The sequence below is a fragment of the Lontra canadensis genome, unplaced genomic scaffold, assembly GCF_010015895.1.
Source record: "Lontra canadensis isolate GAN:19392208 unplaced genomic scaffold, GSC_riverotter_1.0 scaffold87, whole genome shotgun sequence".
NCBI classification, from domain to species: Eukaryota; Metazoa; Chordata; class Mammalia; order Carnivora; family Mustelidae; genus Lontra; species Lontra canadensis.
The window spans coordinates 7,570,413-7,597,508 of NW_022631081.1; positions in this window are offsets into that span (position 1 = coordinate 7,570,413).

Genomic DNA, 27,096 nt, shown 5'->3' on the forward strand with positions numbered 1-27,096 from the left:
TGCCACAAGCTGCGAGGACCCCGCCCACCGCGCCCCACCCACCCACTGTCTGGGCCTCCCGAAGGAAATACTCCGCGGCACCCAGCCCGCGTACTCCTGGTCCCGACCCTGCCAACTTGCCCCTCCCTGACTCTCACGGGCACCCCCCCCAAAAAAAAAAAAAAAAAACTCTTTCCACAGGGAAAGCGGAACAACCATGTAATGGACATAAAGTGAGACAAAATGGGGCATCCAATGAAGATACAGACAGATGAGCTATCAGAGCCCAACTGCCCATAACCACTAAATGTGGGATGATGAAGAGAAAAAAAAAATATATATATATATATATGTATACAACTGAACATGCTGCCCATTGAACATTCATCCACAATCTGTTCTATCATCTAATTTCATAAAGAGTTACCTTCTGCCACTGCTGATGTATTCACAGCTGATATGTTAAAAATAACCCTTGTCGAGGGAGGAGTCAAGATGGCGGAGAAGTAGCAGGCTGAGACTACTTCAGGTAGCAGGAGATCAGCTAGATAGCTTATGTAAAGATTGCAAACACCTACAAATCCAACGGGAGATCAAAGAGAAGAAGAACAGCAATTCTAGAAACAGAAAATCAACCACTTTCTGAAAGGTAGGACTGGCAGAGAAGTGAATCCAAAGCGACAGAAGATAGACCACGGGGGGGAGGGGCCGGTTCCTGGCAAGCAGCAGAGCAATGGAGCACAAAATCAGGACTTTTAAAAGTCTGTTCCTCTGAGGGACATCGCTCCAGAGGCTTAACCGGGCTGAAGCCCATGCAGGGTCAGCGTGGCCTCAGCGGATTGCTCAGCCCGGCCACTGGTAAGGGCGGTGCAACTCCGCCTGGGGCAAAGACAGTTGAGAATCACTACAACAGGCCCCTCCCCCAGAAGATCAACAAGAAATCCAGCCCGGACCAAGTTCACCTAGCAAGGAGTGCAGTTTCAATACCAAGGAGAGCAGCGGAATTCCAAAGGAGGAGAAAGCAAAGCACGGAGCTCATAGCTTTCTCGCCATGATTCTTTAGCCTTGCAGTTAATTTAATTTTTTTTCTTTATCAATTTTTTCTCTTCTCCTGCTAATTTTTTTAACTATTACCCTTTTCTTTTTCAATGTTTATTAACTAGTTTATCTAATATATATATATTTTTTTCCTTTTTATATTTTTTCTTTATTCATTTTCTTCTTTTAATTGTTTCTTTTTTTTTTATTTCTGAACCTCTTTTTATCCCCTTTCTCTCCCCTCATGATTTGGGGTCTCTTCTGATTTGGCTAAGGCATATTTTCCTGGGGTTGTTGCCACCCTTTTAGTATTTTACTTGCTCCCACATATACTCTTATCTGGACAAAATGACAAGGCAGAAAAAATCACCATTAAAAAAAAAAGTTGAACAAGAGGCAGTACTGAAGGCTAGGGACCTAATCAATACAGACATTGGTAATATGTCAGATCTAGAGTTCAGAATGATGATTCTCAAGGTTCTAGCTGGACTCAAAACAGGCATGGAAGATATTAGAGAAACCCTCTCGGGAGATATAAAAGCCCTTTCTGGAGAAATAAAAGAACTAAAATCTAACCAAGTTGAAATAAAAAAAGCGATTAATGAGGTACAATCAAAAATGGAGGCTCTCACTGCTAGGATAAATAAGGCAGAAGAAAGAATTAGTGATATAGAAGACAAAATGACAAAGAATAAAGAAGCTGAGCAAAAGAGGGACAAACAGCCACTGGACCACAAGGGGAGAATTCGAGAGATAAGTGACACCATAAGACGAAACAACATTAGAATAATTGGGATTCCAGAAGAAGAAGAAAGAGAGAGGGGGAGCAGAAGGTATATTGGAGAGAATTATTGGAGAGAATTTCCCCAATATGGCAAAGGGAACATAGAGGAGGTTCAGAGAATACAGGAGGTTCAGAGAACCCCCCTCAAAATCAATAAGAAGAGGTCCACACCCCGTCACCTAATAGTAAAATTTACAGGTCTTAGTGACAAAGAGAAAATCCTGAAAGCAGCCCGGGAAAAGAAGTCTGTAACATACAATGGTAAAAATATTAGATTGGCAGTGGACTTATCTACAGAGGCCTGGCAGTCCAGAAAGAGCTGGCATGATATATTCAGAGCACTAAACAAGAAAAACATGCAGCCAAGTATACTATATCCAGCTAGGCTATCATTGAAAATAGAAGGAGAGATTAAAAGCATCCAGGACAAACAAAAACTGAAAGAATTTGCAAACACCAAACCAGCTCTACAGGAAATATTGAAAGGGGTCTTCTAAGCAAAGAGAGACCCTAAAAGTAGTAGATCAGAAAGGAACAGAGACAATATACAATAACAGTCACCTTACAGGCAATACAATGGCACTAAATTCATATCTCTCAATAGTTACCCTGAATGTTAATGGGCTAAATGCCCCAATCAAAAGACACAGGGTATCAGAATGGATAAAAAAAACAAAACCCATCTATATGTTGCCTACAAGAAACTAATTTTAAACCCGAAGACACCTCTAGATTTAAAGTGAGGGGGTGGAAAAGAATTTACCATGCTAATGGACATCAGAAGAAAGCAGGATTGGCAATTCTTATTTCAGATCAATTAGATTTTAAGCCAAAGACTAGAATAAGAGATGAGGAAGGACACTATATCATACTCAAAGGATCTGTCCAACAAGAAGATCTAACAATTTTAAATATCTATGCCCCTAACGTGGGAGCAGCCAACTATATAAACCAATTAATAAAAAAATCAAAGAAACACATCAAGAATAATACAATAATAGTAGGGGACTTTAACACTCCCCTCACTGAAATGGGCAGATCATCCAAGCAAAAGATCAACAAGGAAATAAAGGCCTAAAATGACACACTGGACCAGATGGACAGCACAGATATATTCAGAACATCTCATCCCAAAGCAACAGAATACACATTCTTCTCTAGTGCACATGGAACATTCTCCAGAATACATCACATCCTTGGTCCTAAATCAGGTCTCAAGCAGTATCAAAAGATTGGGATCATTCCCTGAATATTTTCAGACCACAATGCTCTGAAGCTAGAACTCAATCACAAGAGGAAATTTGGAAAGAACCCAAACACATGGAGACTAAACATCATCCTTCTAAAGAATGAATGGGTCAACCAGGAAAATATAGAAGAATTGAAAAAAATCATGGAAACAAATGATAATGAAATCAAAATGGTTCAAAATCTGTGGGACACAACAAAGGCAGTCCTGAGAGGAAAATATATAGTGGTACAAGCCTTTCTCAAGAAACAAGAAAGGTCTCAGGTACACAACCTAACCCTACACCTAAAGGAGCTGGAGAAAGAACAAGAAAGAAACCCTAAACCCAGCAGGAGAAGAGAAATCATAAAGATCAGAGCAGAAATCAATGAAATAGAAACAAAAAAAAAATAGAACAAATCAACGAAACTAGGAGCTGGTTCTTTGAAAAAATTAATAAGATTGATAAACCCCTGGCCAGACTTATCAAAAAGAAAAGGGAAAGGACCCAAATAAATAAAATCATGAATGAAAGAGGAGAGATCACAACAAACACCAAAGAAATACAGACAATTATAAGAACATATTATGAGCAAATCTACGCCAACAAATTTGACAATCTGGAAGAAATGGATGCATTCCTAGAGACATATAAACTACCACAACTGAACCAGGAAGAAATAGAAAGCCTGAACAGACCCATAACCAGTAAGGAGATTGAAACAGTCATCAAAAATCTCCAAACAAACAAAAGCCCAGGGCCAGACGGCTTCCCAGGGGAATTCTACCAAACCTTTAAAGAAGAACTAATTCCTATTCTCCTGAAACTGTTCCAAAAAATAGAAATGAAAGGAAAACTTCCAAACTCATTTTATGAGGCCAGCATCACCTTGATCCCAAAACCAGACAAGGATCCCATCAAAAAAGAGAACTACAGACCAATATCCTTGATGAACACAGATGCGAAAATTCTCACCAAAATACTAGCCAATAGGACTCAACAGTACATTAAAAGGATTACTCACCACGACCAAGTGGGATTTATTCCAGGGCTGCAAGGTTGGTTCAACATCCGCAAATCAATCGATGTGATACAACACATTAATAAAAGAAAGAACAAGAACCATATGATACTCTCCATAGATGCTGAAAAAGCATTTGACAAAGTACAGTATCCCTTCCTGATCAAAACTCTTCAAAGTGTAGGGATAGAGGGAACATACCTCAATATTATCAAAGCCATGTATGAAAAACCCACCGCAAATATCATTCTCAATGGAGAAAAACTGAAAGCTTTTCTGCTAAGGTAAGGAACACGGCAGGGATGTCCATTATCCCCACTGCTATTCAACATAGTACTAGAAATCCTAGACTCAACAATCAGACAACAAAAGGAAATTAAAGGCATCCAAATAGGCAAAGAAGAAGTCAAACTATCACTCTTTGCAGATGATATGATACTATATGTGGAAAACCCAAAAGACTCCCCTCCAAAACTGCTAGAAATTGTACAGCAATTCAGTAAAGTGTCAGGACAAAAAATCAATGCACAGAAATCACTTGCATTTCTCTACACCAACAACAAGACAGAAGAAAGAGAAATTAAGGAGTCAACCCCATTTACAATTGCACCCAAAACTATAAGATACCTAGGAATAAACCTAACCAAAGAGGCTAAGAATCTATACACAGAAAACTATGAAGTACTCATGAAAGAAATTGAAGAAGACACAAAGAAATGGAAAAATGTTCCATGCTCCTGGATTGGAAGAATAAATATTGTGAAAACGTCTATGCTACCTAAAGCAATCTACACATTTAATGCAATTCCTATCAAAGTACCATCCATTTTTTTTCAAAGAAGTGGAACAAATAATTGTAAAATTTATATGGAACCAGAAAAGACCTCGAATAGCCAAAGGGATATTGAAAAAGAAAGCCAAAGTTGATGGCATCACAATTCCGAACTTCAAGCTCTATTACAAAGCTGTCATCATCAAGACAGCACGGTACTGGCACAAAAACAGACACATAAATCAATGGAACAGAATAGAGAGCCCAGAAATAGACCCTCAACTCTATGGTCAACTAATCTTCGACAAAGCAGGAAAGAATGTCCAATGGAAAAAAGACAACCCCTACAATAAATGGTGTTGGGAAAATTGGACAGCCACATGCAGAAAAATGAAATTGGGTCATTTCCTTACTCCACACACGAAAATAGACTCAAATTGAATGAAGGACCTCAATGTGAGAAAGGAATCCATCAAAATCCTTGTGGAGAACAGGCAGCAACCTCTTCGACCTCAGCCGCAGCAACATCTTCCTAGGAACATCGCCAAAGGCAAGAGAAGCAAGGGAAAAAATGAACTATTGGGATTTTATCAAGATCAAAAGCTTTTGCACAGCAAAGGAAACAGTAAACAAAACCAAAAGACAACTGACAGAATGGCAGAACATATTTGCAAATGACATATCAGATAAAGAGTTAGTGTCCAAAATCTATAAAGAACTTAGCAAACTCAACACCCAAAGAACAAATAATCCAATCAAGAAATGGGCAGAAGACATGAATAGACATTTCTGCAAAGAAGACATCCAGATGGCCAACAGACACATGAAAAAGTGCTCCATATCACTCGGCATCAGGGAAATACAAATCAAAACCACAATGAGATATCACCTCACACCAGTCAGAATGGCTAAAATTAACAAGTCCGGAAATGACAGATGCTGGCGAGGATGCGGAGAAAGGGGAACCCTCCTACACTGTTGGTGGGAATGCAAGCTGGTGCAACCACTCTGGAAAACAGCATGGAGGTTCCTGAAAGTGTTGAAAATAGAACTACCCTATGACCCAGCAATTGCACTACTGGGTATTTACCCTAAAGGTAAAAACGTAGTGATCCGAAGGGGCACATGCACCCGAATGTTTATAGCAGCAATGTCTACAATAGCCAAACTATGGAAAGAACCTAGATGTCCATCAACAGATGAATGGATAAAGAAGATGTGGTATATATACTCAATGGAATACTCTGCAGCCATCAAACGAAATGAAATCTTGCCATTTGCGACGACGTGGTTGCAACTAAAGTGTATCATGCTTAGCGAAATAAGTCAATTGGAGAAAGACAACTATCATATGATCTCCCTGATATGAGGGAGAGGAGATGCAACATGTGGGGTTAAGGGGGTAGGAGAAGAGTGAATGAAACAAGATGGGATTGGGAGGGAGACAAACCATAAGTGACTCTTAATCTCACAAAACAAACTGAGGGTTGCTGGGGGGGGGGGGGTTTGGGGGGGGGGGGTGGTGTTATGGCCATTGGGGAGGATATGTGCTATGGTGAATGCTGTGAAGTGTGTAAACCTGCGATTCACAGACCTGTACCCCTGGGGATAAAAATATAGTTTATAAAAAATAAAATTAAAAATAATAAAATAAAAAAATTAAAATTAAAAAAAATTAAAAAAAAACAAAAATCAATCTAACAGTAGGGGGAGAGATATTTGCAAATATCTTATCACATAATGGGCTAGTATCCAAAATTTATAAAGAAATCATCAAACTCACCACCCAAAAAACAAATAATACAACCAAAAAAGGAAAGAAAACTTGAAAAGATATTTCTCCAAAGAAGACCTAAAAATGGCCAGCAAATACATGAAAAAATGCTCCACATCACTTTCATAAGGGAAATACAAATCAAGACCCTGAAGAGATACCACTACACTTCAGTCAGAATGGCTACAATTAAGACAGGAAACAGAAGATATCAGGAAAAGGGGAACCCCCCTTATGCTGCTGGTGGGGTTGCAAGCTGCTACAGCCATTCTGGAAAATGGTATGTTGTTTTCTCAAGAAGTTAAAAATAGGGACACCTGGGTAGCTCAGTCAGTTAAGAAGTTAAAAACTAGAGCTATCCTATGACCCAGCAATTGCCCTCCTAAGTATTTACACAAAGGTTACAAATATAGTGTTGGGAAGGTGTATCTGCACCCCAATATTTATAGCAGTAATATGCACAATATCTAAACTGTGGATATAGCCCATATATCCATCAATAGATGAATGCATAAAAACATGCATATATATATATATATATTCATATATAATATACATATATTATATGTATATGTATAAAAGCCATATACATAATTCATTTCATACATATATATACATTCACATATATATGGCATATTTTATGTATTATATATATACATATTTTATGTATTTTATGTATTATATATAATGCATATATAATATGCATTATATATATTTTATATAATATAATATATATTATACATATGTACATATATATACATATTTTATGTATTATATATAATACATATATAATATATAATATGCATTATATATATGCATATATAATATGCATTATATATACTTTATATAATATAATATATATTATACATATGTACATATATATACATATTTTATGTATTATATATAATGCATATTATATATTATATATGCATTATATATATGCATATATAATATGCATTATGTATATATTATATTTTATATGCGTTATATATATAATACATAAAATATGAGGCTCATTCTTTCTGCGTAATTCCCTCCACCATGAATAGACACTTAAGGATGTCACTAGGGGGTGCTGTGAACCTACCCAGAACTGGCAAAGCCTAAAACAAATTGAAATGGTTCCACCTGACTGGGACCTGCATTCCTGTTCACGCCCTAAGTGAGAGGTGACACCAGCTGCTTCCTCCCAGGGGACAAATTCATAACTCTTGAGCTCCCCAGAACTCCTCTTGGGAGTGAAGCTACTAGCTAAGCTGAGGCCCACATTCATATGGCAATATGGGCTCATATTTACATAACGCACCACGAAACACTCCATTTACCCTTGAAGCTCAGGAGGATACAAAGGACACATGCCAGACCAGCACCAACTGTAAGGCCAGGGAAACTATGGAAAGTGCACAGAATGAACTAGACTCCTCTCCTTCTCCTCCACTCCTCATCCACTACCCAGGTTCATGGAGATTTCAAAAGCCATCCTTTGGAGGGATCCCTCTGCCTTTATTCTTCATGACTAACATGTATCTATTTTCATTTCAGAGACAAGTTCTCAGGCTGTGGTGACTCAGGAGCTCCCACTGACTGTATCCCCAGGGGGGAAAGTCACTCACATCTGTGGCTGTAGCACTGGAGGAGTCACCAATGGTCACTAGTTCCAGCAGAAGCCTGGCCAAATACCCAGGACACTTATTTAAGATATAAGCAACATACAATCCTGGAACCCCACCAAATTCTCAAGTTAAATATTTGGAAGTAATACTCCCCTGACCCTAGCTTATGTCCAGGCCCGATAAAGCTGGGTACCACTGGGGGCTAGGATTTTAATGGTACTTTGTGCAGAGGGAGACCCAGATGAGGAAGCAAGATGTAAAGTGTTTTCACCAAGTGTGGGCACAAATATGATCATGCTATATTGGCATTACATGACCAGACACCATACTTCTAGGATAAACCATATGTTAGTCATCCATGCAGAGATGGGATGGGATGGGTCTGAATGTTTACAAATTATTGAAACAATCTTGGAACATATAATTTTGATATTTTATCAAAATATTAAATATATACATAGTGTGACTGAGAATTATATTTTTAGAAAACAATTATTAAAGAAAATGATCTACCTAAGACACTGAGGAATGAATATACAGCTATGTCCAGTTCAGAATTATTGACAATGAAAAATAACTGAAGCCAGCAGGAATGTTTTTCACTAATTATAGCAAGTCAACCTATGGAATAAAGATGAACTATGAATCAAGATGAGACAGATGTGCATATACTTTATTTTTTTAAAGAGTTTATTTATTTATTTGACAGATGGAAATCACAAGTAGGCAGAGAGGCAGGCAGAGAGAGAAGAGGAAGCAGATTCCCTGCTGAGCAGAGAGCCTGATGCGGGGCTCGATCCCAGGACCCTGGGATCATGACCTGAGCCGAAGGCAGAGGCTTTAACCCACTGAGCCACCCAGGTGCCCCAGATGTGCATATATTTTAAACAAAGATCATTAATAACATTTTATGTGGAAATGCCAATCATGGAACAATGGAACACAAATGCAGCATTTCATTATGTAATTATAAAATGTATTTTATATGTTCATATATAATTTTCATATACAAATATATATTATATATTTATACATATATTTGCATAACATATCAAATTTATATAAATATGTATATTACATATACTATATATGCTTATGTATAGTATATATAAATTAAATATGTATATAAATTAAATATATGTAAATTATACATGCACGTTTTATAGTATACATTTATTAATATATGATCATATAATGTATATCAATATAACATATTGCATATTTACATATTTATATATCTCATATATTTATGCATAATTTAAATATGAAAATGCATTGCATGTGTATGATTAAATATATATATATATGAATTTATATATAAATTAAATGTATACATATATAGATTATATATATGGAGATATATATATGTGTGTGTGTGTGTGTATATATATATATATAATTTTTATTTATTTATTTATTTTTGCTACAGAACATCCTTTAAAGTATTAACAGTTATCCATTCAGGAAGGAAGTGGCAGTGGAACAGAGGAGTAGATTTTTAGAGGACAGCATCATATTAATTTTATAGACCACTTATAGAAATGTTATTAAATATCAATCCTTGTACTGAGATAATTCAGAAAATTAGAGAAAAACATCTTAAATATATTAGAGTTAGTACAAATTATTCTAAGGATATAGTAGTTATTAAAGCATAAATGAGAACACACAAAAGTAAACACTTATGTACATATGTATGTATGTATGTATGTATGTTTTCCCTCACAGTATATTTTTGTGAGAAAGATGAATATATGGACAAGGTATATGCCATGAGGGCTAGTAAACCTAACATGAGACCCTAACAACGACAATAACCAAATAAATCAACCTGTAAGGGTAGCCTAGGTAGAATTATTACCATGGTTGAACCAATAGGCTTCTCTGGGGAACTTAAAGCCTTGAGCTTGGTTCAAGTGAGTTACAACCCAGTAATGAAACCAGGGAAAAGACAGAAGCAAATTCAAATAATTAGGTAATTCTTAAATTTCTCATAACATAAATATTTTCCCTAGCCATCTAATTGAGGGCCCTGATGCCCTGGAAAAATGAATGGCTGAACCCCAGAGTTGACCTCCTCATTCTCCTGCCCAGGGTTTAGACATCAGAAAGGTCCACTTGAAAGTTCAGAAAGTCCTTCTAGGAGTGCTGGGCACTGTGGCATGGGCTGGGGAGCATAGCGTCGGGGGCCAGCAAGAGGCGATGGTGGGATGATAGTGAGAGATCAGGTGTCTAGGTTTGGGTCAGGAAAAATAGGAAAATCTAGCACTGGCCCTTGCTACACTTAGAAAGCAGGGTCCTTACTGTGTATGACTATCCTGCACCTGGACACACAGAAACAACATGAGCCCTCAGCTCTGAATCACACAGGCCTCATATTTTGTCCTCCACTGCATCATGAAGTAACCTGATTTTTATGGAAAGATAGAATGGACAACAAAAATGAATTTGCTTCCTAAACAAGACTGCAATACTCCCTGGGCAAAGGATAGGACACACCAGTGTAGGAACTGTCTCTATGATAATTGGTCCTCAGCAAGCAGAGCTCTAGGGCTTCTCCACCATGACCTGGATTCCTCTCTTCACCTCCTCACTAATTGAGTACAAAGTTTCCTTTAGGGGAAACTGAAACCTGGGAAAATGAGGAGGTGCATTGGCTCTGCTCATTGCTCCCATGATCTGGGCACAGGTGATCATCATCCCATTCTTTCTGTCAGCTTCTGATCCTCTTCCCAGGATTGGGAGAATGATGGACTGGTTCTACCATCCACAGTGTCTAAGTCTTTGCTTTTTAAATGGTTTAAAATAGATATTAAAATAAGAGATGTGGAGGGGTGCCTGGGTGGCTCGGTGGGTTAAGCCTCTGCCTTCAGCTCAAGTCATGGTCTCAGGGTCCTGGGATCGAACCCTGCATTGGGCTCTCTGCTCAGCAGGGAGCCTGCTTCCTCCTCTCTCTCTGCCTGCCTGTTTGCCTACTCGTGATCTCTATCTGTCAAAAAAATAAATAAAATATTTAAAAAAATAAGAGATGTGTATCCTAAACTCATTTTCTCACTCTAGCAAATCAGTGGAGGCAGCACAACCCAACAGAAGATTATGAGATCTGAAAATTACAGGATAATCTCATTCATGAACATAGTTGATAGTTGCACAAATGACTCATCACATGGGCCACTAGAATCATGTTATCTCAGAAAAAATTCACCTTGATCTCCAAGGAGGATTAGGACTAAGACCAGTTGTGTACCATCTCTCAGTGATGAGGAATATGGAATGTGGGGGACGAGATGTGAAGACACTGTGCCCTGTATCAGTTCCTTGAACCGGGTAAGGGCTCCTGAGCTCCCAATGCTGGTTTCCTGTCATTGGGAAAGAACACTGAAGTCACCAGACACACCCTTTGAGGCACAATGTTCTCTAGAGCACACGGTCAGCCTACATCCACAAGTCCTCTCAGATACAGGTGCAGACCAGAGAAATATCCTTTCTGATTCCTACAGGAAAAATTCAGGACCCACAGGGGGCACTGCTTTACCAACTCTCAGTGTATGAGTTATCCCTGGCATACTGGGTGCTTCTCCCATCACCAGCCAATCAATCCCACAATTACCTTGATTGCAGATCCCTACCCAGGTCTGCCCATTGGGGAAGTAAATGGGACCTTGGTGTCCAGGGAATGCCAGAGATAATGTGTTGCAGTAGCCACCTTCAGGGACCTTTGCTGCTAATTATGATTTAAAATGTGCCATGATGAAATATGCTGTAAGAGTGTAAGACATTAATCTTTCATCATTTCAGTTGTTATTGTGTACTGATCTTTTTCATTTATGCCAATACTTTGTAGGGATTTATATAAACTGATAGTAATCAGTTTTTAGTTTCCTTTTTTTTTTTAATTTCTTCTTGAGTGTCAATACTGTTCTTTACTTCAAAACTTGATAGTTATAAAAGTACCCATTGGTCTCTAAAGTGTCCAGGGCATTACTTTAATTAGAATATCATTTTGTATGAGTATTTTTCTCTGACATGAGTTGCAGTTCTCAAGCATATGCCAAGAGACAGGAAAAGTATTCTGAAAGAATTTTCAAACCGGCAGTCTACTAGTGATTCCAATATTCCAATCGTATTTATAAATCATCCTGGGAGGAGCACCAACCCTGAGCCTCACCACCCCCTTAATCCTCCTGCAAGTCCTCCTAACTACCAGGCCATTCTCCAAACTTCTAAGTCATACTCCTCAGCAGAGCACAAAGGGAAAGGGACTTGAAAATGACCCTAATAGCCACACCCACTTGTTTACACAGTGTTTATCTTTTTCATTCAGTTTCATTAATTATTTTTAAAGTAAATTTTATGCCCAATATAGGACTTGAACTTGCAATCCTGAGACCAAGCGTCATATCCTATATCAGAGTGCAATGAAGCACACAGTATCTTTTTTTTTATTTCTGATCATGTCACACTTGTCTCTATTTGTTACATCCTATGTAGATAGTTATTTCAGAATTTCATGTTGACCCTCTGACCTTTCTTCCTCAAAGACTAGTTACATTGATGGACTTCATGGAATGGACAGTTTCTTAAGGGTCACTCAGTATGGGTAAACTTAGCCTTGATATGCTTCCCCATGACTATCAGAAACAGGTTCTAGGACTGAGTCTGAGGAGACCCCATTCCTTCATACCAAAGATGGGGGCTCTGAGATTCCCAGTGGACTCACTGTTGGAGGAGTTACCACTAAGATCCACCAAGGAGACAATCAGGGATGTCTCTGGGGAGGATGGAAAATGTTTCCAGTGCTGTGATAGATTTGGGATGAGCTAGAATCAAGGTCAGGATGTGGAAAGCATACTAATGTCCTCATTCAATCTCAGCTTTCCCAGAGAAGAGACTTGGAAGTGAGGTCACCAGACATGTCGGGGAGCTGACTTGATGGAAGATGCCATCCCTGTCATTCAGTGTTCTAGTCACCCTACAGTCATGGTCGGTATCAGTTCCCAACATACACCTCTTTTAAATTCTCCTGTAGGGGAGAGCAGGGTGACACTGGTGCAGGAAGAAAAAGAAAGATTATTTGCATGAAACACCTTCACTTAATGGGTCTGAGAGACATGAAAAGACCTGGGGAAACCACACTTACCAGCCCAGGAGCCTGAGGTGGCTGCAACATCTGAGGGTCCCCATCATAGTCTGGACAGTGCTACTTCTGCTCCTCACTTATGGTTCAGGTCAGGAGAGTGGACTCTGCATCCTTGAAGGGCACAGGATATAAAGGTGACCCATGTCTCCCATAATAACACCTGTATCTCCTCTTTGTTTTAGGGGCATATTCTCAGACTGTTGTGACCCAGGATCCATCACTAATGGTGTCTCCAGGAGGGACAGTCACCCTCACCTGTGCCCTTAGTTCTGGTTCAGTTACCACAAGTCACTACACCAGCTGGCACCAGCAGACCCCAGGCCAGACTCCTCAAACAATTATCTATAGCACAAACAGCTGACCCTCTGGGGTCCCTCATCGCTTTTCTGGATCCATCTTGGGAAACAATGCAGTCCTCACCATCACCGGGGCCCAGCCTGAGGACAAGGCTGACTATTACTGTGTTCTGTATATGGGTAGCAACAATTACGCAGGGGTTTAAATTAATGGGAAAGTGCAGCCAGAACCTCTTCATGGGTTCAGAATGACTCAATCTTAGTGTAGGAGAGAATGTGGAGGGGATAATCAATACCAACATGGGAAAGGAGACTCTCTGATCCCATTCTTCTGTACAGTGTTTCCTGCTCATGTGTCCCATCTCGACTCTACCAGGATTTGTCCATCAGTCCAGTATGACTGCACAATCCTGAATATCATCTCCCTTTATGTGTTTATGGTGATGGGGAGGGGGTTTGGTCAAAAATATATCCACAAATAGTGAGACTCATCAAGCTTATTGCTCTTTGTCAAATGTTTCTTGTTAAAATGACATTAACAGACATGTCTTCAGGAACTTGATAAAGGTAGCCAGATCTACAACTAAGACCAAGGAAATAAAAACAATCATCAGAAATTAATATCAACAGTTATGTGCCAATAAGTTAATGAACACATTCCCAGAAACATGTAAACTGCCAAAACTGAATCAGGAAGAAATTAATAACATAAATAGACCATATCTAGTAATGAGATTGAATCAGAGATCAAAACTTCCCCAAAAAATAAGAGCCCAGGACCTGATGGATTCCCTGGTGAATTCTACCAAACTTTCAAAGAAGAAATAATACCTATTCTCCTGAACCCGTTTCAAAAAATTGAAGCAGATGTGGTCCATATACACTATGGAGTGTTATGCTGCCATCAGAAATGGATACCCAACTTTTGTAGCAACATGGACGGGACTGGAAGAGATTATGCTGAGTGAAATAAGTCAAACAGAGATAATCAATTATCATATGGTTTCACTTATCTGTGGAGCATACCAAATAACATGGAGGACATGGGGAGATCGAGAGGAGAAGGGAGTTGAGGGAAATTGGAAGGGGAGGTGAACCCTCAGAGACTATGGACTCTGAAAAACAATCTGAGTGTTTTGAAGGGGCAGGGGGTGGGACGTTGGGGGAAACAGGTGGTGAGTATTAGAGAGGGGCACAGTTTGCATGGAGCACAGGGTGTGGTGCAAACAAACAATGAATACTGTTACACTGAAAAGAAATTAAAAAAAAAAGTAAAAATAAATAAATAAATAATTGAAGCAGAAGGCAAACTTCCAGACTCTTTTTTTAAAAGACTTTATTTATTTATTTGACAGAAAGAGATCACAAGTAGGCTGAGAGGCAGGTAGAGAGAGAGGAGGAAACAGGCTCCCCACCAAGCAGAGAGCCCAATGTGGGGCTCAATCCCAGGATCCTGAGATCATGACCTGAGCCGAAGGCAGAGGCTTTAACCCACTGAGCCACCCCAGGCGCCCCCCCCCCCCCGACTCTCTTTATGAAGCCAGCATTACCATGATCCCCAATCCAGGAAAAGACCTAACTAAAAGGGAGAATTTCAGATAAATATCTCTGCTGAATATGGATGCTAAGATTCTCAACAAGATCCCAGCTAATAGGATCAAACAGTACATTAAAAAGATTATCCACTATGACCAGGTGGGATTTAACCCTGGGTTGCAAGCATGGTTCAACATTCGCAAATCAATCAATGTGATAGAACAAATCCATAAGAGAAGAGAAAAGAACTGCATGGTCCTCTCAATTGGTGCAGAAAAACCATTTGACAAAATACAGTATCCATTCATGATTAAAACACTTCAACCTATAGGGACAGAGGGAACATTCCTCGAATTCATAAAATCTATCTATAAAAAACCCACAATGAATATCACCCTCAATGGGAAAAGCTAACAACCTTCCCTTTGAGATCAGGAACTTGACAAGGATGCCCACTCTCACCACTCTTGTTAAACATAGTATTAGAAGTCCTAGAAACAGCATTCAGACAACAAGGATAAATAAAAGGTATTCAAATTGGTGATGAGGAAGTCAAACTCTATCTCTTTGCAGATGACATGATATTTTATATGGAAAACACAAAAAACTCCACACCAAAACTACTAGAACTCATTTAGCAATTCAGTAATATGGCAGGATACAAAATAAATGTACAGAAATCTGTTGCTTTCTTATACACTAACAATGAAAATACAGAAATGGAAATTAGAGAATCAATTCCATTAACTATAGTACCAAGAACCATAAGATACCTCGGAATAAACCTAATCAAAGAGCGAAAGCTTCTGTACTCAAGGAACTACAGAACACTCATGAAAGAAATTGAGGAAGACACAAAAACATGGAAGACAATTCCATGCTCATGGATCCAAAGAATATACATTGTTAAAATGTCTATACTGCCTAGAGCAATCTATACTTTCAATGCCATTCTGATCAAAATTCCACTGACAGTTTTCAAAGAGCTGGAGCAAAATATCCTAAAATTTGTATGGAATCAGAAGAGATCCCGAATTGCCAAGGAAACATTGAAAAAGAAAAACAAAACTGGGACGATCATGTTGCCTGATTTCAAGCTTTACTACAAAGCTGTAATCACCAAGACAGCATGGTTCTGACACAAAAACAGACCATAGACCAGTGGAACAGAGTAGAGAGCCCAGATATGGACCCTCAACTCTATGGTCAAATAATCTTTGACAAAGCTGGAAAAAAATATATACAGTGAAAAAAAGACAGTCTCTTCAATAAATGGTGTTGTGAAAATTGCACAGCTATGTGTAGATGAATGAAACTTAATAATTCTCTTACACCATACACAAAGATAAACTTGAAATGGATGAAAGACCTCAACTTGAGGTAGGAATCCATCAGAATCATGGAGGAGCACACGTCCAGTAATGCCTTCGACATCAGCCACAGCACCTTCTTTCCAGATATGTCTCCAAAGACAAAAGAAACAAAAGTGAAAAGGAATTTTTGGGACTTCATCAAGATCAAAAGCTGCTGCACAGCAAAGGAAACAGTCAACAAAACAAAGAGGTAACCCACAGAATGGGAGAAGATATTTGCAAATGACAGTACAAAGAGATGATATCCAAGATCTATAAAGAACTCCTCAAACTCAACACACACAAAATAGATAATCATGCCATAAATTGGGCAGAAGACATTAAAAATAGAGCTTCCCTATGACCCTGCAATTGCACTACTGGGTATTTACCCCAAAGATACAGATGTAGTGAAAAGTAGGGCCATCTGTACCCCAATGTTCATAGCAGCAATGACCACGGCTGCCAAACCATGGAAAGAACCATGATTCCATTCAACAGAGGAATGAGTAAGGAAGATGTGGTCCCTATACACTATTGAGTATTATGCCTCCATCAGGAAGGATGAATACGCAACTTTTGTATCAACGTGGACGGGACAGGAAGAGATTATGCTGAGTGAAATAAGTCAAGCAGAGAAAGTCAATTATCATATGGTTTCACTGAGTTGTGCAGCATAAGAAATAACACAGAGAACATAGGGAGATGGAGAGGAGAAAGGAGTTGAGGGAAATTGGAGGGGGTATGAACCATGAGAGACTATGGACTCTGAAAAACAATCTGCGATTTGAAGGGGTGGGGGGTGGGAAGTTGGGTGAGCCTTGTGGTGGGTATTATGGAGGGCATGTATTGCATGTAGCACTGGGTGTGGTGCATAAACAATGAATTCTGGTACACTGAAAAGAAATTTAAAAAAAATTTTTTAAATGGTCAGAAGACATGAGCAGACACTTCTCCAATGAAGACATACAAATGGCTAACAGACACATGAAAAAATGTTCATCATCACCAGCCATCAGGGTGATTCAAAACAAAACCTCATTGAGATACCACCTTAAACCAGTTAGAATGGCCAAAATTAACAAGAGAGTAAACAATGTGTGTTGGAGATGATGTGGAGAAAGAGGAACCCTCTTACACTGTAGGTGGGAATGCAGGTTGGTGCAGCCACTTTGGAAAACAGTGTGGAGATTCCTTAAGTAATTAAAAATAGAGTTTTCCTATGACTCTGCAAATGCACTACTGGGTATTTACTCCAAAGATACAGATGTAGTGAAAAGAAGGGCCATCTGTACCCCAACATTCACCCAGTAATGTCCACAGTTGCCCAGCTGTGGCAAGAACCAAGATGCCCTTCAACAGATGAATGGATAAGGAAGATGTGGTCCATATATACTACGTTATTTGTGGAGCATAAGGAATAACACAGAGGACATAGGGAGATGGAGAGGAGAAGGGAGTTGGGGGAAATTGGAAGGGGAGATGAACTATGAGAGACTGTGGACACTGAGAAACAAACTGAGGGTTTTGGAGGGGCGGGGGTTGGGAGGTTGAGTGAGCCTGGTGGTGGGTATTATGGAGGGCACATAGTGCATGGAGTACTGGTTGTTGTGCATAAACAATGAATTCTGGAACACTGGGAAAAAAATTTAAAAAATAAAAAAAAATTAAAAACAAAGAAAAAACAAAGTAACCAGATCTACTGAGCATTTGTTCACCTGGGTGACTTGAGCTGGATCCATAGCTCATCTGCTTTTCTGTTCCACATGCCAGAGGCTTCCAATCTGTGTGAAGTCTCCTTATAAAAGAGAGGAAAAATTTGAGCAGTTCATTTGTGAATGTTGGCTGAGAAAGTTAATTGTTTTCTGATGCCCATGTCCCACACTTCTCATTTCTTCTATTTTGGGTCATCACTTAATTAACTATTGCAGTGTTTACCTTATTAATAATATAGTTTATAAACATCTTGAAAAGTTAACAACAAATATGAGGTATACTCATAAAATCATTTCTTTAAATTCTGGAAAGCACGTGCTCTTTGAGAAATTTAGAAAGTCGATTTACAGCCAGGGCATAGCCCTTGGGTGTTTGTGGGCTGACAGTTAACAGACCCTCAGTTCTGCCCCAACATCTTTTCCAGGCAAAGCAGAAGTTTGGCCAGTGGATAATAGGGGGCACTGAGTGTCTTCCCCATCATCTGCTCAGTGAAGCTCCCTGCTGTATAATCCTCCAAACTCCCCAGGCTAAGGAATTGGTATCTGTGTTTATTGGTGGGAAATCAGAACCTGGGGCTGCTCTGGCTGGGCAGAGTGTCCTGCTCACTGGTCTGTAGAAGATCCCAGCAGCTGCTTCCTGCCTCGTCCCTCCCTGGGGACAAACTCTGAGGCTCCCACTAGACTCCATTCTGTCTAGGATCCAAGCTAAGTCTATAGTTCATGCTCAGGATGGAATAGACTGTCGTGTAGGAAAAAGGTCAGGTGAGCAGCCCTCCCTTTTGACCACTGGAGAAGACAAAAATATCTGTCCAACCAGCCCCAGTTTGTCATTCAGGACAACTGTGTCCCCATGTCCTCAATTCCTGCCCTCTTCATGCTCCCCTCTCACTGTTCATACACAGACAGGCCTCAGAGAACTGAGTTTGACATGTGCCACAGTCAGATGACAGGAAGGGACTAGAAAAGAACATGACTATCAAAGGGAAATTCTGGTGATGGATCACTGGGGACAGAGCTGGAGTTGGAGGAAGAAGCTGTAGCTATAGCTCTGACCCCTGGAAGGAGATAAGGAAGGAAGTATCAGGTAGGAAGAGCATGAGTTCACAGGCCTATTCCTGTCAGTAGGGATGAGGAAGGTCCTGGTATCTTGGAGGTATTATTGGATTCTTCATCCCCCAGGTAAACCTGGATGCTGTAATTTCTGAGCTCATACTTGTGTGTAGGCAACAAAGGGGAAATGGGGATTATGTTACCTAGTAACCTCGGGGTCTTCTTAGGTGGGGGGAGGAAGACTGAGGCCTGAACTTCCAGGGCCAACACCACCAGCCTTTGCAGCTGTCTGTCATCCTCAGGACAAGGCTGTTCTCCTTCTGCCTCCTCCTCCTCCACCTGGACCCCAAATCATGTCAATCTGAGGTTCCTGAGGGTATTAAAGTCTCTGTCCTTTTCCAGGTCTTTGCAGGCACAGGGACCACCACTGCTGCACCAACCCACCTGCTGGGAGGGAAAGCTCTGTGGGAGAGCCACTCCTCTTCACACTCAGCACCTCTGGGGACACAATGCAAACCTCAGGGCCTAGAATATCCATGATTGGGGCCCCTTTGTCTCTGAATTTTTCAAACCCTTCTCCACTCTTTCACACCATGATCACCATGGGACACAGTACAACTAACATATATCAGCACCCCACCTGTTCTCTCACCTGACCTCACCCATATCAGTCAGGGCATCCCATCCCTGTGAGTATCACCCTCCATCCACCTGACATTCTGGACCATCCCTCCCTCTCCCATAGCCTAAGGTCTAGTCAGTTACCTTCTTGTGTCCCACCTGGGGATATGTGCCATTTCTCCCTTCCCTCTTTCGTCTGTTCTCATCTTCCTCCAGTGGACACCTGGGGTCCCAAGTTGAGACTGGATCCACAGATACTTCCACTAATTCAGCAATTCTGCTCATTGCTGGGCTGCAGCCTAAGGAAAAGTCTGACTATTATTGTGCTGTAAGTCACTGGAGTGGGAGTAAGTATACTAAGTCAAGGTGTCTAAGACAATACAAAAATTGAAGTGAAAAAAAAAATGATGTGCACACAAATCATAGCTCTGAGCATAGTTTAAATGAGGAAATTAAGTAGATATACAAGATCCTAGATCCAATATCTGCTAATAGCCACCATTGGTGCCTGGGGCCCTAAGTCAGAGGGTCACCATCTCCTTAACCATAAGCAGCAGCAACATTAGGTATGGTTACTTGTGAACTGGTACCAGCAGTTCCCAGGAACAACCCTCAAACTCCTTATCCATAGTCATAACAATTCAATTTCAGAAGACACAGATCCAATCGCTGGCTCCAGTCTGGCAGCCTAGGCTCTCTGACCATCAGCAGCCTTCTTGCTGAGGACAAGGCTGATTATTACTGCCCATGTGAGACAAGGTTCTCAGCTCTTTTTCCTCGGGCTCTAGCCTGTGGGAAAGCAAACCAAATTTCTACTTACTTCTCTGCAAAGAACATGGAGAGCCCAGCACCTGGCTCCTCAGGTTAGGTTGTGATTCTTCTCATTCCAATGCTGACACCCTGTGCCCATGTCCATTCAGGGACACTATGTATGGGTGAAGGCTCTTCCTCTACCTTCTGTCCTTAGAGTCACTTAGATAAGCCCATTCCTACACAAAGGGTCTCAGGGAAATATAAATTCCTTGTGTTCATGAATTGGAACAGTTTCCTTCTCATCACATGTAAATTCCATAATTTTCTTCTGATTTTTCAAAACAAAATGAAACATTTTGTGGCTCTGAGACTTTTTAGGCTTCAGGATCATCCTGCTCTGCTTCATAGATATATCAGTTCAGTTTGCATCTGAGACAAGTATGGCCTTAGTTTTAACCAGACGACCATTTTGTTCACTTTCTGATATTTGCAGGAAATACTTAAAATTATGTCAAATTAGAATGTTAAAAGTGAAACAAAACAGAACAAAAATGTCTAGAGTAAAAACATGCACGCAAATGTTTACAGAAAATTTATGCATATTACCAAACATCTAAACAACCATAAATATGCACAGTGATTTTTATACCAGCTTTTTTATATGATTACCAAGACTTGAGATAACAAAGATGCTCTCTGACATTTTGTATATTCATAGACTGAGATAGTCATCAAAACTTAAAAGACATTAGCTCTTGTTAAAAATATGTATGAATTTTAAACAGTTATCTTTCAGTGAAGAACTTACAAAAGACTCATTTAAAGGACCATTGTTTATAAAAGGCTCATTTCTTATCATTGCATTTGTGTAACATTTTGGAAGAGGCACCAATCTGCAGGTGGAAGAAAGCTCAGTAATTAACAGGAGGGTGAATATGTCAAGCACAATGATTGTATTTATGGTGGTGTCACTCTCCTACATGACACTCTAATGGCAGCCATACCACACTGCTGTGTTGTCAGAGCTCTCTAAACTCTAGCACAGTGACAGCACCTTTATGCATGCATAGAAAGTCATGTAGAATTATGGCATCCTTGGTGGAGTGCACAATATGACATTATACAATCTGCTGTTTTCAAATTTGTGAACCCATCCCACAGAAGGGGTGAAATGGAAAGGTGCTGACCTGGGGGATTTTGCAAAGGAGGGGAGATTGCAAATGGAAAGATTAAAGTATTTGCATATGAGCCCCTTTCTCCACTTAACACAGTTGTGTCCCAGGGGGTGATTGATCAATAGTTCTGACGTTTCTGGGGGCACCTGGGTGGCTCAGTGGGTTGAAGCCTCTGCCTTCAGCTCAGGTCATGGTCCCAGGTTCCTAGGATTGAGACCCGAATTGGGCTTTCTGCTCAGCAGGGAGCCTGATTCTCTTTCTCTCTCTCTGCCTGCCTCTCTGCCTACTTGTGATCTCCGTCTGTCAGATAAATAAATAAAATATTTTAAAAATAGTTATGATGTTTCTGATTTGTGCCTGCAACTGAACAATGGAGTTAACGGTAAGACATAGTGGGAGTCACTGTTCTCCCATCAGGAAGGAAGTTCATGTTATGTTATGTGGGGCTCAGCCTCTCCATAACTAATGTCATGGTCAGATCAATTCTTGTGGTTCTATTTATGGCCATAAGTGTCCCTTCAGCTACAACCATCAGGAAATTTTGAAAAATAAAGGTTTATGCCTGGGGAAACAGAAGGAGATCATGGGTAGAGGAAAAGCCAGCCCATGCCCTCCCACTAGCAGTGTGGACAGAGGCTCAAGTGACAGAATAAAGAGCCGGCGTGAGATAGAGAGACAGAGATAGACACTGAGGCAGAGAGACCAATCTTTCTGGGCCCCACACTGAGTATTCATGTCAGCAGGTTGCGGGTGCTTATGCCATTGTCCTTTTGTCTCTGCACTGTGGGTGATGGTATGCCCAACTTGCCCCATTAGTGGAGAAACACTAGAGCAATGGACATGGTTGGAGACAGTCCTCAGTGAGGAGCCACACCAGAGGATTCTGAGCTGAGTGTGGCCATGAGGCTGCAGTGTAAGGAAAGTCTAGATGTTGTCCAACTTCCTTGGGGAGTGGGCAGGGAAGCATATTGTTGGAGGCAGGGGCAGCTCAGTTCTGGACTCTTGTCCCCTCATCCCAGTAAGGTAGTGTCAGAACTGGGGTAGTAGGGGCACTGTGAGTCTGACCCTGGATTGCATGGTGTGATGCCAGGTGGGTAACAGCTCCTGCCTGAGTCTGGTCACAGTGCCCAGCTGCCTTCACTCCCAGGCCCCCGAAGTTCAGGTGATTCCTCCCAGCACCTCCACATGACAGACACCAGGGAAGGAAGTGGGTTTAGGGGTTGTGACCAGAATGCACTCCTCACCCCAAAGTGACTGAAGGGGATAAGAGAGAACCTGCAGCTATGCTTCCTATGCATGGAAGTCCTGAGGATATGCTAGTGAGGTGAGAGTTTCCATTTTTATGCACTTCATGCCCCATACCCTCACCTTCATTCCCCCGGGGTGGAAAGGTCTGCAAACATCACCACCAAACACATCGTCACTGTCCTCAACCCTCTTTGGAAGGTTTACATTGGGGAAGACAAAGAGGTGTGGTCTATCCTAAACTTACATCCAGCTGACCACTTAGGATTCTTGGCGAAAGGAGGCCATCACTAATACACACAAAACAGGAATGATGAATGGACTGAACACAGGAACTAGTGCTGCTTCCAGGACACTTCTCACTAATTCTATACATAAGGATGATGTCCAGGGTCCTGTCCCAGATTCCTGTCCTTTCTACACATCCACACCCACATTGAGGACTGAACACCACCTTGGGACACAAGCCGCTAGACACTGTACACAGCTTGCTGCAATACAAGCTTAGGTTCCATCATTTCTGGTCTTGAAATTCAGTATTTCCAATTGGTGACCAGATGTTCCACCATTTTGTGAATAGAAAACCATCCAATAGCCTTACTTTCTACTGCACTAAATATCCACCTCTTCCGCTTTTCTGTTCAAACTGAAATTTCAAGTTCTTATTTCACTCATCATCCTTTCTCTCACAAAAGTTCCTTCTTGTCCATACACCTGGAGATTGTATAGCTCCAATGCATCTCCTCCTACTGTGTTCCTGTCTGAAGTCTCCTTTCTACAGGACATCCTCCCTAAAGCTGCCCTGCTCTCACCACACTCCTGATTCCCTGTCCCTAGTGTTGCTCCAGTCTGTGAAACTGCCACAGCCCCTCTTGTTTTTATCACTGACACTGCTTTCTTTTCCCTTTTCTTCCTCCATGTGAAAAATATCCTTGCTACTGCATTCAACCTCAGCTCCTTAAATTTCCCAGGTATTGAGAGTCTCACACTTGTTTCTGTTTTATAGAGATTCCAGTGTTGACAGTGTTGTGTATTGACAAATTTTCCTCTGAATTACAAGATGATGATATCATATTAACATTAATCACAAAGAAAATTAACAGGTTGCCTATGTGGTGCAGTCCATTAAATCTCTGGCTCTTGGTTTCAACTCAGGTTGTGATCTCGTGGTCCTGAGATCAGGCTCTGACTGATGCTCTGCACTCACTGTGAAGTGTCCTTGATTCTATCTCCCTCTGTCTCTGCACCTCTCACTCATTTTCTCTCAATCTCTCTCTCTTTATCTTTCTCTATCTCCCTCAAAATAAATAAAACTCTTAAGAAACACACATTACCTTTTCTTCACTGGAGTTGAATACAAGGTTTCCAACAGACATCTTTGTCATTGTGACCATGGCATCTTTTTAGGTATCAAACTCAGTACACTGAGGACACCTCATATGGACATGTAACCAGTAGTGGGCACTGTTTAATACCCTGGACCCTGCAGGGGGACAGTCACAGCTGGGGGAGCCCCCTGTGCAAGTAGAAGCTGAGCTGTCCCTGTGTTCCTGATAAAGCCCAGAATCATGGTCCCTCAGGGCCTGGCAGAGGCTCCTGGATAAGGTCTTGTGGTTGTTCCCACAGCTGATCCTGCCACCCCTTCCTGGGTACCAATGAGAGCAGGTCCTGCCCTCAGCCTCCTCTCTTCTCAGGTCTCCTCTCAGGATCCTGAACACTGATCAAGTGATGTCAGAGGGGCTCTGTTGGGGGATGCACTTTGTCACACTGTCCTTTCATTTCCCTGTGGACAGTAGGGAGGATAATACAGCCTAGAGGCAGCTCAGACACACAGTGGGTTCAGGACCTGTGTTATCATGGCCTGGACTGCTCTCTTCTTAGTGTTCCTCTTTCTCAGCTCAGGTAGGGATAAACTCAGATTTCTGGGGGAGCTTCCCAGACATTATTAACTCCTGAGATGGAGAAACTTCCAGTTTTTCATCACCCATAAGTATTTGTGTTTGCAGGGTTGCTGTCACAACTTGTGTTGAGCCAGCAGCCCTCCTTCTCTGAATCCCTGGAAAAACAGCCTGACTCCCTTACATCCTGTGCAGTGCCTTCAGTGTTGACAGTTATGTCATAGGGTGTATTAGCAGGAGCCAGGGAGCCCTCCCCAGTATCTCCTGCACCATTACCTAGACTCAAATAAACAGCAGAGCCCCAGGGTCTCCAGCATCTTCTTTGGATCCAAAGATGCCTTGGAAAATTCAGGGATCCTACTTATCTATGGTATTCAGCCTGAGGACGAGGCAGACTAACATTGTAAGACATGGCAAGTCAATACACTGTCACAGTTTTATACAGTCATAAGGCAATGAGATTAAAAACACATGTGCTCTCCTTGCCTGGTGCCATCACCCCTGCTCTGCCTGACACCAAGACTAACTCAGGGTGACATCTGTGGTGACTTTGCAGCCAGCACTTGCTTTTCTCAGAACAGTCATCTGACGTGTCATACGCTATCCTCCTAACCTTAGACTGACCCATAGCTGGGGTATCTTACCATGCTCCAGTTTGCACCAGCAGAAAGTCCCAGTTCAGGGAGACAAGTATTCCCAGGGGAGATGCTGAAGGTGTAGAGAGTGGTTGATTCTGAACATGCACAGCTCAGAGTCTATGGTCAACTCCCAGATGCTCTTGTCCTAATGCTTCAGTCTTCACTTGGGGATATGACCCAACCTGTAGATACTCTACATACAGCAAGGAGTCATAAAAATTAAAAATAAAGCTTAAAAATATCATTTACATGATATCAGAAACAAGAAATAGTCAAAGATAAATATGAAAAATCTGAAATTCTCATTAATGTGAAGTGTAAAAACATTCCTGAGAAAAATCAAAGAAGACCTAAATAAACAGAAACATTTTTAAATATACAGCCAAAATACTCAGCATTAATTATCCACAGTTATTCACAAATTTGTTATAAGGATTTGGTGACACACAGTTGCAATAACAAGGAAGGAAATCTCAAGAAAGGCATAGAAAGTGTGAGATTAGATTTAAATGATGAGAGAGACCTGGGAGAACACAGTTACATTTCCATGTGAACTGCCTATATCTGAAGTACTGGAAGGAAAATAAGTGGATGTGAAGTTAGGGGAACCCATTCAAGGAGTCAGAGCAGAGACCCTCCTTCCCCTCCCAGGCTCCTATGCTCAGAGCTGGCTGAGGATAACTGTGTCCCAGACATGAAGTATAAGATATGAAGTACCCTGTGAATATACAGTCCCAGGGGTAAATCAGGCAGAGCTTGCCTGATGTACTCACAGTTACCCAAGCCTTCAGTTGTAAGGTGGGAAAGAGAAGAGTCAGGCACAAAGCATGTGAGAATTCTGGGTCTAAGTCCAGCAAATATTTTCTGGGACATGATCAGGTGAAGAGGAGGCTCTACCGTTGCTTGCAAAATGTTGAGCATACTCCCAGGAAGGAGGGGGAAACAGGACACATGGTTATGACTTTCTTACAGCAGATGCTCCTCAGGACCTAGGAGAATTCTGGTGGGAATAGTTTTCCTGAAAACACAATGAATGGCTGATGTCCTCCTCTCTCTCTCTCCTCATTGCTCATTGGAATATCTCATTAAGCACAGATGTAGAGGTGGCTTTTGGAATTCAGGGACCACAAATACCAAAATATACATGAAGTGACCTTGTCATGCTTCTGAGAAAGACCCTGTCAGAGGAGCATCAGGAATACTGGGGGCTTCTGGGGCAACCAATATGAAGGACACCCAGGCAGAACACCTAGTCTATGACCTAGGATAGCAGTGAGGGTCTTCAAATGAAAATGGTCATGTCTTTGTCACCAGAAACTATAGACACCTCTACTCCCCCTACCTAAGGAGGACATGGGGGAACAAAACTCCAGCCTGTTTGACCTAGGACGTCCTGGTCCCCGTCTACACAGTCCCCAACTTGTCCCATGAGACTGGCCCAGGAATGCAAATCATATCATTGTGCTC